This window comes from Ambystoma mexicanum, chromosome 9, assembly GCF_040938575.1.
Source record: "Ambystoma mexicanum isolate Mex_15411 chromosome 9, UKY_AmexF1_1, whole genome shotgun sequence".
In the NCBI taxonomy this organism is placed as follows: Eukaryota; Metazoa; Chordata; class Amphibia; order Caudata; family Ambystomatidae; genus Ambystoma; species Ambystoma mexicanum.
In genome coordinates this window covers 364,538,036-364,552,479 of record NC_090931.1, presented here as the reverse complement: position 1 = coordinate 364,552,479, position 14,444 = coordinate 364,538,036, and the positions used below count along the sequence as shown (strand labels likewise).

The 14,444-nt window shown below is 48.6% G+C and overlaps 1 protein-coding gene and 1 long non-coding RNA gene across 3 annotated transcripts in view; one reads left to right on the top strand and one right to left on the bottom strand.

Moving 5' to 3' along the window:
- LOC138488070 (uncharacterized) overlaps positions 1 to 3,316 on the bottom strand; it is a 121,121-nt gene extending 117,805 nt beyond the window's left edge. The window contains exon 1 of the long non-coding RNA XR_011274588.1: positions 3,133 to 3,316. This is a non-coding gene — a long non-coding RNA (uncharacterized lncRNA). The remainder of the gene's footprint in view (positions 1 to 3,132) is intronic.
- Positions 1 to 14,444, top strand: part of STX1A (syntaxin 1A) — a 907,227-nt gene that overhangs the window by 84,751 nt on the left and 808,032 nt on the right. The gene's annotated exons all lie outside the window — the stretch shown is intronic.

Below are 14,444 nucleotides of genomic sequence, written 5' to 3'. Positions count from 1 at the left end.
GCACAAGCAATAAAATAAAGAAACTAGATGAAGATTATAAACACTTCTTAATAGCTGGCTGTGATATAGAAACCAAAAAGAAAGTGAAGACCCTAGGTGTTGTCCTTGATCAGAATTTAAACATGAAAAGCACGTATTGGCAGACTGACGACTTCTACGGCATATATCAAATTACTGGCCCAACTTAGACCCTACTTCTCCCAAACCAACTATGAGACTGTTGCCAGGGCTATTGTTGGGTCTAAGATTGACTATTGTAGCAGTCTTCTAGTGGGAGTAGCTAAGATTGTTATTTCTCGACTTGAGGCACTACAAAACACTATGGTCAGAACTATTGTTGGCCTAAAAAAGAGAGACCATGTGTCGGAGGCCAGGCGGGGACTGCATTGGCTTCAAGTTGCTGCTAGGATTCAGTTTCGGCTGCTATTACCCATAAATGCTTAAAGGGATTGGGCCCGCGTTAGTTAACGAAAGCATTGACAAAAAATCCCATACAGAACATTGAGGTCTAATAACTGAAACTAGCTACAAATCACCAAATGCAATCTTACCCAAGTCATTAAATGTGCGTTCTTTATGGCAGCTCCTAAAGCATGGAATGATATCCCACCCGGCATTAGAGATATTGATTCAATAGCAATATTTAGGAAAAGCGTCAAGACACTGCTTTTCAAATAAAGCTGTACACCGCATGATTTCTAGTTGTTTGTTGCACCCTCACGCCGCTGGGTTTTATGGTGCGCTATACAAATGAATAAAGTAATGTACAGTAAGGCCTCTTCCTCAATCTCCCCCTTTCCTCCCTAAGCCCCCTTCTGCCAATCCAGAATAGAGCTGCAAGACGTATTTTTGGCCTCAAGCCTAGGGACTGTATCGCTCCAGCTCTAAAATCTCTCCACCAGCTCCCAGTGGCCGCAAAGATCAAATTCAAGACCCTTTGCATCATCCATAAGGCTTTCTGGGGCCTGGGACCACGCTATCTCCAACTTTTCCTCCCTAAATAACCCCCTTCTCAAAGCTCAGCTTTTCTCTACCTCTTCCCCTTCCTTGCGAACCACCATTCTCCCGCTGAGACTGGTGGCCTGAACCTCATGACTCACAGGTTTCCAGGCCTTCCACCCAGTCGACACCAGCACACACCTCCACCACACCCCCCGCAGGACTGCCCCTGTGGGCCCCCTGCCTGGCAGCTCTGCTTCGTACCCTGGGATTCATCTGCCCTAGCACTTAGCCTAAGGCCCTTACTAGGCTCCCCTTGGCACTCCCCTCTGGGCCCCCACCAGCACTTGCCCATTCCCTGCTCCGCCACCCCCAACCGATCTCTATCTCCTTCACTTCTCCTCACTGCACTTGCACGTCCAAATGCCACAAGGCCTAGTAGGAACACGATTGTATATTCACTGTTTAGCCAATTGTTATTTATCCCCTTGTTCCCTCCCCTCTGTGCCTTGTGGCAGCTTGAAACACCAGCCGGCTGTATAGGCGCCTAACAAATGCTAAATAAATAAATAAATCTTTATATAAACCACCCCTTTCCTACTATGCAGTTGCCTATTAATGCTAACTGCAAGCAGTAGGGTAAACCCAAATAGCTTTGGGGAAGCAGCTCAGTATACTCGGCAGTGTGGTCTTTGACAGCGTTGAACAGTTTTCAGGTCCAAAGCCAAAGGACATTCTGTATGATATGATTACGCGCTTAATACCCAGAGGTTTCTAAGCGCTGGCCTGGGTTCGACCCTGTGTTGCTCTGTGTCGTCTTGCTTCCAAGGCGAGCACGTTGCCGCTGAGCTATCCTCCCGAGACCTGTAGGCCCAAACTGGAGACAGTGGGCTTGAAAAACAATTAAATGTGTTCCACGGGCGGCTCCCAGACCTACACACTGACAGAAGCAGGATGAATGGGGGTTTGGGCATTAGGTAAGCTTGGAGATCCTGTACAAACATTTCAAAACGTATGTTGGATTGCATTTAAACCGTTAAAACAATAATGTATTTGCCCCATAGCGGAATCCCAGACACTTTGCCATTTGGGCTGCAGATAGGCTGGAAGATTGTTCACAAACCTTTTCAAAACCCAGATGTGTTTACATTAAAAACCTGTCGAAACACATTCATTTTCAGCAACACTGACCTCCAGACAGGGCGTTTTTCCAGCCACAAGGAGAACTGGATATTGCTTCATTCAGTCAAAACATTTCCAAAGTTACTCCAAACTATAGCTCTGGTTATTAACTGCATCTTTATTAAACTTCCTAGAAGTGTTGCAACTGAAAGATCGTTAGCAACAGAGCTAGCAAGAGCATGTAACGGGGTGCTGATGTAACCACATATTAAAAGGCATCAAGTACCCCCAACGTATGCTCTTAGGATACCGCAGGTCACTTTTTTTCTGTTCGATTAATAATACATCAACCTTTTACAATACGTAGCGTAGCACAAAAAAAAAAATAGAAATACCATTATTATAAAAATGAATTCAGGAGTCAATAAAACCGATTTGGTTTCGCAGGGGAGCTCACGGTGGACAAAAGTTGCACAATTGCTTTTTTTTTTCTTTTTCTTTTTTTGCCAGGATAGGTTGCTAAAAATTCTCACTGTAGGCCTCCATGACCTTTTAAATACAATCGGTTATGTGTTTTTGTTGTGCTATTTCCTTACAACGTGTGGTTAGGCTTACTTTCTCCTGTGTATTGAAATAAGTGTCCACTATATGTGCAAATAAAATACACACTAACATGACTAGGAATGGCGAGGTTCGAACGCAAGCATGCTCAGTTTTGAGGCACCCGGATTAAACGATGGACTCAGTAGCGCCCCCACGCGGAAGGGCCATCCGCCCGTGTGATTCTCTCTGCGGGATGTCACGGTTCCCGCCGCACGGTAGCTGTTCGCGTGGCTGCGGTTACGAGCTCGGCGGAGAGGGAGGCCCTCCTTGCACGCGGCCGTTGCGGAAGCGCGCAGGCAGTGACACGCGCACGCCTCGCTCGGGAAGGACCGCGACGCCCCTGTGGACTTGTTTGTTCAGTTGATGTCAGGCTCTGTAGACTGAACAGCAGTTGTGTCTGTTTGATAAGGCTATAAATAGCCGCATCAGATGGCTTCCTGGAGCCGCGCAGCCCGGTGATGTTCTTACCTTCGTCAGTGGCTGCAGGGCACATGTTGGGAGCGACACAGGCGCCGCCTCTTGTGCACAGCAGTCAAGTGGGGCCGGGAGGGGCCTCCGGGCGCCCACTCGGCTCCAGTGCGCTCACAAACACGGCCTCGTGGACAGGTGGCAGTGTTCGCCCGGGGGGTGTTTATACCTTCGGCTCAATACCCTAGACACGCCTGCTCCGCCTATTGAGGACGGCGCATTCAGTTTACTGAATGCCGCACCTGCAGAAATGCCGCGCAAAGTGGCTCTTATCCTTTCACCGGCACGTGGTGGTATTTCTTATATGAATCAGCTGGCCGTAGTTATCCATTTTAACCCTTTGAGGGCTAAGTGCGAATACATTCTTCCGAATTTGCACAGGACTTTATTGAAGTCCTGCGCTTCTGCGTTTTTTGTGCGTGCCTTGCGAGATCTGCAGGCGTATCCCTCGCTGGCACACGCTCCTCGGAAGGGGATTGCTGTTAGGAGTCCCCTGTGCTGTGTGGGAGTGCTGTGCAGCCGGTGGTTCGTGTGCTGTAGGGCCTGATTGGGGTGCATTGCAGAGCTGTTTGGCACCGCATGGCAGCGGAAGAAGAGGTGGCAGGGTTAGGAGTGGAGTGGTGTGTATTTGCACGCAGCTGCGTCTGGCCACTCCATTATACCAGTGTGCGGCACACGAGCAGTTAGGTTTATGACCGTGCTCTGCTGGCTTCCTGGTGTGTAGGAACGTGGTGGTTTCGTTGATGTGATGTGAAAGGGCAGCACCTGACTGTGGACCCCAGTGCTGGAAGATCAGACAGTGGGGGCGGTGGGAATTCCAGGTGGCAAAGCAGGCCACGATTTTAGATGCATGCGCAGGGCTGTGGGGGGTTGTGTTTTAAAAGCAGCTGTGCATTTTGTGTCAATTATAGAATTGAATAGTGGGAGAGATAATCATTGCCCCAAAATGCAGGTCGCCTGACGTTTCAAAGAACGTGCAATGGCGTAATAGCAGAACTGTGTAGGAACAGTGATTCATGGGGAGGGATGGGCCACACACTGGCAGCGTTTGGAGGGCTTAACGTTCTTGCAAGAGTTGTGGTCCGGGGCAGCTCATATCTCGGGAGAATAGCTGAGGGGCAACGTGCTCGTCTTGCAAGCAAGACGACACGGAGCAAGACAGGTCCGGTCCCGGGGTCCGCACTTAGAAACCTCTGGGTATTAAGCTTGTTATAAATAACCTATCATAACATAGCATACCAGAAGACTTTTCAGACAGCAAGGCACGAATGGACTTTCTCAACCTGGATGAGGAGAAGAGGGAACTCAAAGGGTGCCGTCAAGGGTCTTACATTGCATAGCAAGGGACGGTATGACCTTGGAGTGGTGTAACTTTGCGTAACTTTGCTGAAAATGTTGAGTGGGACATGACATCTGAAGGAAAGGGGCCCCTGCCAAATGAGGGGGACAAATTGGTGTGCCACGAATGTTGGGGCGGCGCCCTCTCAAATTATGCCCATGTCACCTTGAATCGAGCCCGTGCCAGGGCTGCTCCTGCTGAGCCCGCAGTTCATTCAGAATGCACTTGTAGAACCAGTGACGAGTGCGCTCGGTAGGCAAATCATAGCCCACAGAGCACCGCTCACACCCTCATTGCATGTATTTAGACAGCCCGGAAGACAAGGAGGCGGCAAACGTGCTACAAGTCCTATACTTAACGGGGGTACTACCGACAAAACTGTATAATCAGATGTCTTAGTCACGAAGGCCCTGTCGCGTGTTCACATCTTGTGCTGCAGCCAGTGCGATTCAGGTAGTCATTCTGACCCGGCCCGGGAAACTTACGGTTCTTTGGCTCGGACCCAGGGGTGGACTGGTCTATAGGGATCTCTGGAGATTTCCCAGTAGGCCTCTGCAGCCTGGGCCACTTTTGTGTGGTATTTCCAAATTTTCCCATAGGAAAAGGGTTGGGCTTGCTGAACATGTTTAATACAGGCCCACTTTGACATTTTTTTCCTGGGCTTTTTTGGTTCCCAGTCCACCCATGCTTGGACCTCTCTCTGCACATCGTTCATCGACTGCCCTCACATTTTAATGCAGAGGAAACAGCTTGTATGATGTGTAAAGCCTTTCCCGTCCAGCTTCCCAACCAGAAAACGAGTGGAAGGCCCAGTGGTGGCAAAGTAAAGTTGTACCCATACTCATCCCCATTATTTTTAAACGTCCCCCTTTCCTAGCTTTCAACATTAATTTGAAACACCCCTTATTCTCTAAATCAGTCTGCATTTACAGCACACTGATGCTTAAAAATGCCTTACCTGCACAAGTCAACCACAAATCTCTGTGTATTCCCCTACTTGTCTTCACATCACAGAATTGTTTTCCACAAGCACCTTCTGCATACAATGTGCAAGTGTGCATGCATTACACTGTTTCAGGCGTATGTGGTACAGCCGTTTACCGTGGAGAATAGGCAGAATGAGGTGCTTTGGCAAGCTTATTGCCCCTTCCCAGTGGGCTGTGACTTCATTAGCACTCTCCAATTCACACGTGTCTGCTGCCCCAGCCCAATAATAAAAGCTAAGATATCAAAGAAACAGACTTGGGAAATGACCTGGGGGTACTGTGAAGCCCAGCTTCTACCACCATAGATTGGTTTTGTTACGTCAAAGCCCTCATTAGTGGCAACATGTATTATGCACAAAAAAAACCTTTTGTTACGATTTCAAGGAAGCAGACCTCTGTGTTTTACACATCAAAAAAGCACCCCTTTTCTCATTTTTATGGACGAGGATGCACAGCACACAGCAGTTTAAGTGCCACCACCGGGGTGGATGGTTTGCCTAATCGTAGACATCACACCGCTTCACTTTCCCAAACTCGCTAAAGCTCTGGGCCTGTTCTGCGGGGTGCACGAAAGCCGATGCAAATTGTAACACACCCTTGACCCCAATCTCCCAAAATAGCTTACTAGCTAACACACTCAATGCTGTCCCAGGTGGACTGCCTATGGCAGATGCTCGGCACTGGTGTAATTTAGAGCTCTTCCCACGGCTCGTGCAGTGTCAGGAGTTGATGACACCTGATACACCATGTGATGAGCCCAAAAAAAGGGGTGCAAGGCTGCCCGTGGGCCAATTATCTTTATCAACTGAACTCACTGGCTCCTGCATGTTACTTCCTGAGAGCATGCAGTTGGGGGTCCAGCCTTACCCTGCCCCATAACACTGGCAACGAGGATTGGATGGTTTGATGACCCAGCGTACTGGCCAGCTGTGCTGGAGCACACCACCATGACCACCTGCCGCACAGTGCTCATTTGTTGGTCAGGTCTCTCCCGACAACCGTCAGTCCCCCCAACGAGGTGCTACTTCACAGGGGTGCACGCCCTGGAGTTCCCTGTGCATGCGTGTGTTGCTGCACGCCGTGCATGTGGCCAGAAACAGAACTCCTGTCTGGGGGAGAGGAGCAGTGCGGTGTGGAGCACCGCCCCATCAATGCATTTCACACTCCTGCCTGGTGGAGAAGGCACGGCAAGGACCACTGTTGCATTGGCATGGGCAATGCTGCCACCTGGGGGAAAGGAGCGGTGCAGCGTAGACCACTACCCCATGGGTGTATATAGAACGCCTGCCAGGGGAAGAAAGGCACAGCATGGACCGCCACCGCATGGAGGGTGAGACACCTGCCTGGGGGAGAGGAAGGGTGGCAGAGCCGCTGTGCTGAGGATAACAGTGCGATGCCGCAACGAAGAATGAAAACCTCCTTCATGGGGGAGAGACTCTGGCATGGCCCAGACCACCCACAATTGAGGTTAACTGACAGCCGAGGCGGTGCGGCCCGGCCGCCTTAGTTAGATTAACTCCTGCCTGGGTGAGATGGCAGTGTGGCCTCAGCGGCTTCCGCCGCCCTGATGTCACATGGGCCCCTGCAATGAGAAGTGAGGGCAAGAGAGGACCTTGTACTGTTGCCAGCCGTACCACCAAGAAAAAAGCACTGCAGCAAAAGTGGACCCTGGAGCCCCTGGGAGCAGCTTTGCCTGCCAGAGAAATTGAGCAGTGAGAAGGTCTGCCACTGCCTGCCCCGCCGTCAAGGAGTTACAGACGGTGTGTCCCCTGGTGACCCCAGTTGCAGCTTTGCAGGCTTGTGAAATGTGCTCTCAACTATCCTGGACTAATAAAAGGGTGTGGTCTCCAGTGAAAGACCTCACTGCCTGGACCAACTGACATCCGTGCAGCAGATGTGAACCCCGGTGATGCCGGATGTGGCTTTGCCTGCACGTGGATGGAGAGGAGCCTCTTCACGGCCTGAACTAACAAAATGTAATTGACCAAGTGAGTGGTATCCAAAACCCATGACTGTGCCTATCCTTGTGGACACGGTGACCCGGAGCGTGTGTCAGGGCCGGTCATGGCCTATGCTCCCCACAGACAATGGCGTGTGCAATGTTAAACTGGTTGTCTGCATCTCCACAAGTGCCTAGAGACAACCCAGTAAAGATATACATTTGCTGCTATGAACTGGCATTTCATTGATGTGCTTAAAATGGTCCCAGTAATTATGTGTGTGTGTAGCTGTGATTCCGCAGATTGTCGGCATGCCTTCTTTTTCTTTTTTTTCTATATATTTCTAGGTCTCCAAAGCCCTTAGGCATCCAAGCGGTACACTGAACGAAAAACAAGCACAGAGAAAAGAAGACAAAAGAACGATACAAAAGGTCTGCGTAGGCAAATAATCTATTTTTCAAACGTTTCCTCAAGGTGAGATGATTATTTTCCTTCCGCAGATGCTCTGGAAGCTCATTCCAGGACTGCGCAATCAGAGTAGGAAAAGACCGCCCATTCCCCTGAGTTCTCTTGAACCGGCGGACAATTAGGCTGTTTGCACTGGAGGACCTCATGCTTCTGACTGGCTTATAGAATTCAAGTTTCTCCTTCAGGTAGCACGGTGCAGCCCCAAACAAAAACGTATGGCCAAGCGTGAGTATCTTAAACTGTACTCTGCTACTAAAGGGAGCCAATGAAGTTCCCTGCGGGCCAGAGATACCGGGTCTCTATGCGCAATGTTGTACACTATGCGTACAGTATCATTTTGAAGCTTTCGAAGCTTGTTCATACATTTCTTGCTTGCTCCGCCGAGCAATGAGTTGCAGTAATCGAGCCGCGGTAGAATGATAGCTCAAACCAACTTTTCTCGGTTTAGCTTGGTGACCAGAAGGCACATCTGTCTAAGGACTCTTAAGTAGTAATTGGAGTCTTTAACTATATAGTTAACATGAGCGTTCACATTAATCGAGGCCTACGTGAAGGTACCAAGAGTTTTGACCTAACTGGTCATGGGAATACAGCCTCCGTCAATGCAGACGCTCTTATATTCCCGACTTAGTCCTTCACGGGCGTAATTAGACCCGTGCACCAAAGGTTTTAGTGGCATTTAGACAGAGCCTTGTGCTTAAAAATGGCTATTTATTTATTTATTTATTTATTCATTCATTCATTCAGATTTGTAGAGCGCACGGCAGCCCGGGGGCATCGTGGCGCTTGTTAGTGACAGGGTTTAAAATAGTTCCAGTAACTGACCATGGTGTCTTCCGTTGGTTGGAGTGCCCTCCTTCCTGTTTGATTAAGTTTCCCTATTGATGTGTTTGCCACCCCATGATCAACTGCACGACTGGAATGTATTTATAGTTACATGTGACTAACGGAGCAATGCGTAATGTATGGGGCTGGAGCTGTATCTCATGTTGTATCAAGTCATTCTTTAATGTTATACTCTTGGCATGGGATTTTGTGATTTGGAGCCCCACCCAGGACTCGAGCAGTGTCACGTGTTGGTGACACCTGCTACACCATGAGATGAGCCCAATAAAAGGGGCACACGGCCACCAATTATCAACTGAACTCACTGGCTCTTGCGTGTTACTTCCTGAGAGCCTGCGCATGGGGGTCAGGCCTTACCCGGCCCCATAACAAGCACTAGGACTCATTCCTTCTAGCATTGCCCATCAGTCCTGCGTCATTTCACGCGACCCGTGGGTCAACACCGGGCCTCTGATGCAAGCAGTCCTTGGTATGACCTGATGCTCCGTGTTCTCCTCCTCCTCCTCCAGCCCAGCAGCTCGCGAAGGGATTAGGTGCAGGCAGCGGTCGGTTCCTGCATTCACACTAACCCCTGCAGCCGTCCATTTGCCTTTACCCCCAATTCTTTTGCTCATGCAGACAATGCTTTAAACCCCCCATGAATTGGCATGACACAAGATTTCAATTGGCAAAATTGGCCGCAGTTTTATTTCCATGACAACAGAAGTATTTGTCCACCATAGTGACCTCATTCTGTACATGTGGCGCTTGCTTGCCGGATTTCCTTTGCTTCCCCCTATACTTGGTATAGTAGGCCCCCAACTCCCCCGACCCATTGTACCTGTCCTATCCTGCCCGTGCAGGGGTCCGTGGGTGGGGAGAGCGCCGTTTGTTTTGGGGGGGAAGCTGAGCCTTATTTGTTCCTACCAGGCGCCCCCGCCGTTTAGGCCCCCAAGAGGCGCTGGTCCAGAAGAGCGAAGACCCATTCTGTTTCCTTCTGGCTCATCCGGAGTCTATCATTTGTGCTTGGTTGCCCAAACACCGCCAACTTGTCATCCTCTGACCTGGGTGCCCTGCGACAGCGACACCCGGGTGCGTCCTACTCGTATTTCGTGGGTGGGTGGGTGGAAACGAAATTCCTCTTCCTTGTTAGGTGGCGGCGACCGGGTCCCAGTGCAGGAGCGAGATGCCTGGTCCCCGATCCCGCCTGCTTTTATCCTGCAGGCCCCGCCCCATTCCTTTTGTTTACCCTTCGCGGGCTTTCCGGGCTCTTGAGTTTCTTGGCGCCGTTCCGCCCCCTTGCCCTTTACCCTTCCGGGTGAGGATCCCCGCTCCCGGCGGCATGACCCCGCAGGGGTTACCCTGCTGCCTCCTCCATTTTGTGGAGGTTTTACGTCGTCAGCTCCATGCAGAGCGGCTGCTGGGCTGCTGCTTAGCATTCCTCGCCAGACCTCTCTCATTTTAACAGATTAGCCCGCAGAGTAGACTGTAATGACTGCTGATAGAAAACAGACGCAGCTCACGCAATCTAACGCCTCTGCCAGGATCCTTAGGAGGCGTAGAGGCATACACCAGTGTGACCACAAACAAAATACATCACACCGAGGCGGGTTAGAGTGGAAACATGATTTGGCCGTAGGCTTTATTATTTAGAACAAAATAAAGAATGACAACTCAGGATGTGTGCTTTTAGGCACTTCAGGGTCAGGAGGAAGGATGCCCGTTCTTGCCACCCTCCTCCATATTTATTCAGGGCTCCTTCAAAAGTTCAAGTGATGCTTTCTCCGCACTGGGGGTGAGCGTTGCTAACAAGTCCCAGTACCACCTGTTCTTCATAATCCTGACATATGTTTTCTGGCTGGCAGCGCTGCAATCCTTCCAAGCTGAGGAGGGCATCCTCCACGCCGACCCGTGCCGTCACACTTGAGTGGGTCTACGGCCGCTCTGGGTTCCCCCCAAAGTATTTCTAAATACATCCTCTTTCAGATAACGCCTTGAAAATGTTGTTTGCAAATAAGTCTATTATCCCCTTTGCCGATAAATGGAGATTGCCTTATTCGTCTTCATTCTTGATATGTCCTCTGCTTTATTCGTGATGGTTCCCTCTCAGTGCCTTTTCAGGAGTATTTCTGACACAAGTTCTGTCCCCCTCCCCCAAGCGTGTGCAATGCCATTCAATGATGTACAGATGTCAATTACCAGTTGCTTCCTACCTAGGTTTTGCTAAATCATTTCCCCCTAGGTGTATTACTAAATACTCTTGGGGGGGGGGGTCCCTGCAGCCCACCAGGTCTACTAGCCTACCGCGGATGTCCTCCCGTAGCAGGCAGTGATAGTCTTCTGAAAATGTAAGCCTTGCCGCGTGTCCTCAAGCCACCTTCCTGTCCGCGTCCCAAGAGTTCCCCGCGATCCAAGCAGACCTGAAAAGGCCATTACCTGTCAATAAAAACATGCTCTGTTGCAGAGGCGTTGCTAGTGGTGGGCTAAGGGGGCTATAGCCCCTGGTCTTTTGGTTGTAGCCCCAGATAGAATTTCAGGAGCTACAACCAAAATGCTAGCTAGCCCCCAGTCCTGACAGTTCCCACATTAGCGTAGCCCCGGATCCTTGCCAAACCTGGCAACACCCATGCTCTGTTGTATCAGCTCCCACCTTATGTTTTTTTTTTTATAGGTCTTGGATTTTCAGCCCCCAATTTGTTTCAATTTCTGGCTATCCAAACCTCCCGTCCATGTTGATGTTGCAGCCCCTATACAGAAAGAGTGGGTGCCAAATTCTGAAGAGTGATAAAGAACCCCAGCTATTGCTCTTTTCAACACTACCTGAAACTGGAATCGGCTAAGTGCCCTGTCATCTTTATGCCCAGCAGTCGGCAGACACCAAGATATGCTCTTGTTATGCAAATGGCACAATGGTTGGTGTCATCAACGAAATACAAGTTAATCCACCTGCTCTTCCCTTGTTGTCCTGTTTTGAACTTTCTTAGCATTATGGTTATGCTTGCTTTTCCTACCCTGACATCTGCCATAGCTATGCCATCTTCAGCTGTTGTGCTTCTGGCTACCAGTTCACTTAACTCGGATTTTCGGAAATCGTCCTCGATCCTTGTTAGGTGCCGTGCACTTTATTGGAGACCGCGACCGCATATTGAACACGTTACTATCCCTTACGTATGCGGTATTGTTGTGCTCACACGAGGGGGGTGACGTATAAACAAGAAGACCAGACACGGAGGCGGCTGGTCGTAGTTCCGCGACGGATGTAAGCCGATGCGAAAAAGGCACCTAGTGGAAGGGGCTGTTAAACCTTTACCTTGGAACTTAGCACATTAGGCGGATTTCAACAGGGCTGTGAAATTGAACTTAGTGCTTTACCCCAGTGTTCTGGAGACTCACCTGAAGTTTAAATTGGACTCTGAACCATATTCGGCTCTTAGTATTGTGTTATACGTTCATCCCATCCTGAAGAAGACATTTACAATCTACAAAGTCTAAACTATTTACCAACTGGGAAGCCTGTTTGATAACGAAGATTCACACATATAGGCACCAATAGTCGATATTTTGTCTGGAGTGAACATTTTTTAGCAATTTAAGGGAAATTAATTGGAACTTTCCTAGATTCTTAAAATAATTAAATGTTTTAGGATTTGTACTAGCGGAATGAATGCATGAATGCCTGATTTTTAGGATGTTTTGTATAAAATGAATTAATTAAAGCTGATCTACGATGTGTTTTATATTCAAATCTAAAATAAAATAAAAATTACGATTTGATTCATTACCTCTCTGCCTCTGCTCTATCAGTTGCTCTCGCTATCCTGGCACCACTTTCTTGCTTTGTTTTACCAGTTCACTTACTCTGAAAGCCCCAAAATATGATATGCCAATGCTTAAGGTGCCCTAAACAATGCTACTTCATATGTACTGTTGTACAATTTATGCAATGAGTCCAGCAATATTAATAATTTCCTAAAATTCAGTGGGCACCTTGTATCACTCTTGGCCCCTTCCAACCTTTCAAAACATATTTCACGAGTGCGCTGAGTGTCGGGTCTTTACCTCCTTCTAACTTAACAAAGTAGGCTGCAGCAGCGAGACGCCATATTGACCATGGTTTTGTTTTCTTCCTTTAGAAATGACCATTTCAGAAACACATTGACATCCTTTTTATTTGTATCTCAGGTATTTTCTGTGTTCACTTCTTTTTTACCCTTTGAGAGGCACTTTATTGCTTGGCAGTTCTTGTGACCAGAGCGTTCTTTGCCAACCCCACTAACCCCACCATGGATGTTTCAATGGTTGCACCATCCAAACCACCAAATATGGCAGCCATTACTGGTGTGCGTTTCTCCTGTGTATGGTTCATTCTCCCCACGCCCTCGCCGACAAGTGGGCTAAATTCCATTCATTCTCGATTTCCTCCAAAAATGACCATATCACCTCTCGCACTGCTGTCATCTCTTGTTCTGCGCCTGGTTTGCAATGCCTGAATGTCCCCCACTGTGAACGAAATAGAGCACCAACAATGCCATCCAACTTGCGCGTGATATGCTTGACCTTTATCTCAATGTGGTACTTCAAGCTATTTTTTGTGATTGCCCTTAGTGCCTCTACTACCAGTTGGCATGATGTGGACCTCCTGGTCATTACCTGCACCACTGCCATGTTGTCTGACCACACTGTCAATTCTTTATCTCTTAACAGCTTGCTATTATGTTCCTGGTCCATCCCTTCCCATGCCACTCTGCGGGCAAGCATCTGGCACACCATTTATTTTCTCAAATTGCACCATACCCTGTCTGCAGCGTCTGTAAATAGAATTCTCTTATTGCTGTGGTTTAATGGCGTACACCATATAACTATCCCATTCAAATTCTTCAAGAAATTCTTTCCCATTGCAAATATCTTTTGATATTCCTTCCCAATCTTATGTGATAATGCTTCTTTGACATACCGTTTGTTTTTACCTCTATTCCTCTTGAAAATGTGTGCCACTGTGGTATTATCCTTGCTGCAAAGTTAAGCTTACCCGCCAATGATTGTAATTCCTTAACTGTTCCTTTCTCCCTTTCCAAAAGTGCATCAATGGTTGTGAGTAAATCCTCCGTTTTCTCTCTGGGGAAGCGCATACATACCCCTTCTACAGAATCTATTTCTATGCCAAGACAAGGAATTACGTGGACGCATCCCGCTGTTTTCTCATGTGCTAACGGTATCCCCCAATCTGCTGTTATCACTTTAAATTTCTCCACAGCCTGTTTGCACAACTCGTACCCTTTTAGAAATTATCTTATTAGTGAACCACTGATGCTGCTGGCATGTTTCGCCGAAAACCAATCACAGGCAACCGACAGGCGCAGCCGACCAGCGCAGAAGGCCCTGCAAAAGGCTCCTGTCCTGAGCCTGTCTCATCCGATTCCAGCCGTCTTTGCATGGAGCAGGAGCTCTATGCCCAAGTGTTCGCAGGAGCGACACGATCCATTTGATGACACAGCATTATCCTGCTGAGGTAAGCCTGTGGGCTTTGCTTTCATCCCAAGTGACGGATCGACCGCTACTAATTTCATAATATGCTATCAGCAGCATTCTACATTTGAACGTTGCATCCACCGTGCTATGACCCCAGAATCCATCAGCACTGTGGAAATATATTGCATTATCCACGAGGCAATATTTAAAAATATATCCTTTAAGATGGCCGCCGCCGAATCTCACCTAGATGCGACTTCCTGAAGAGTCCAGCATCTACAGCTG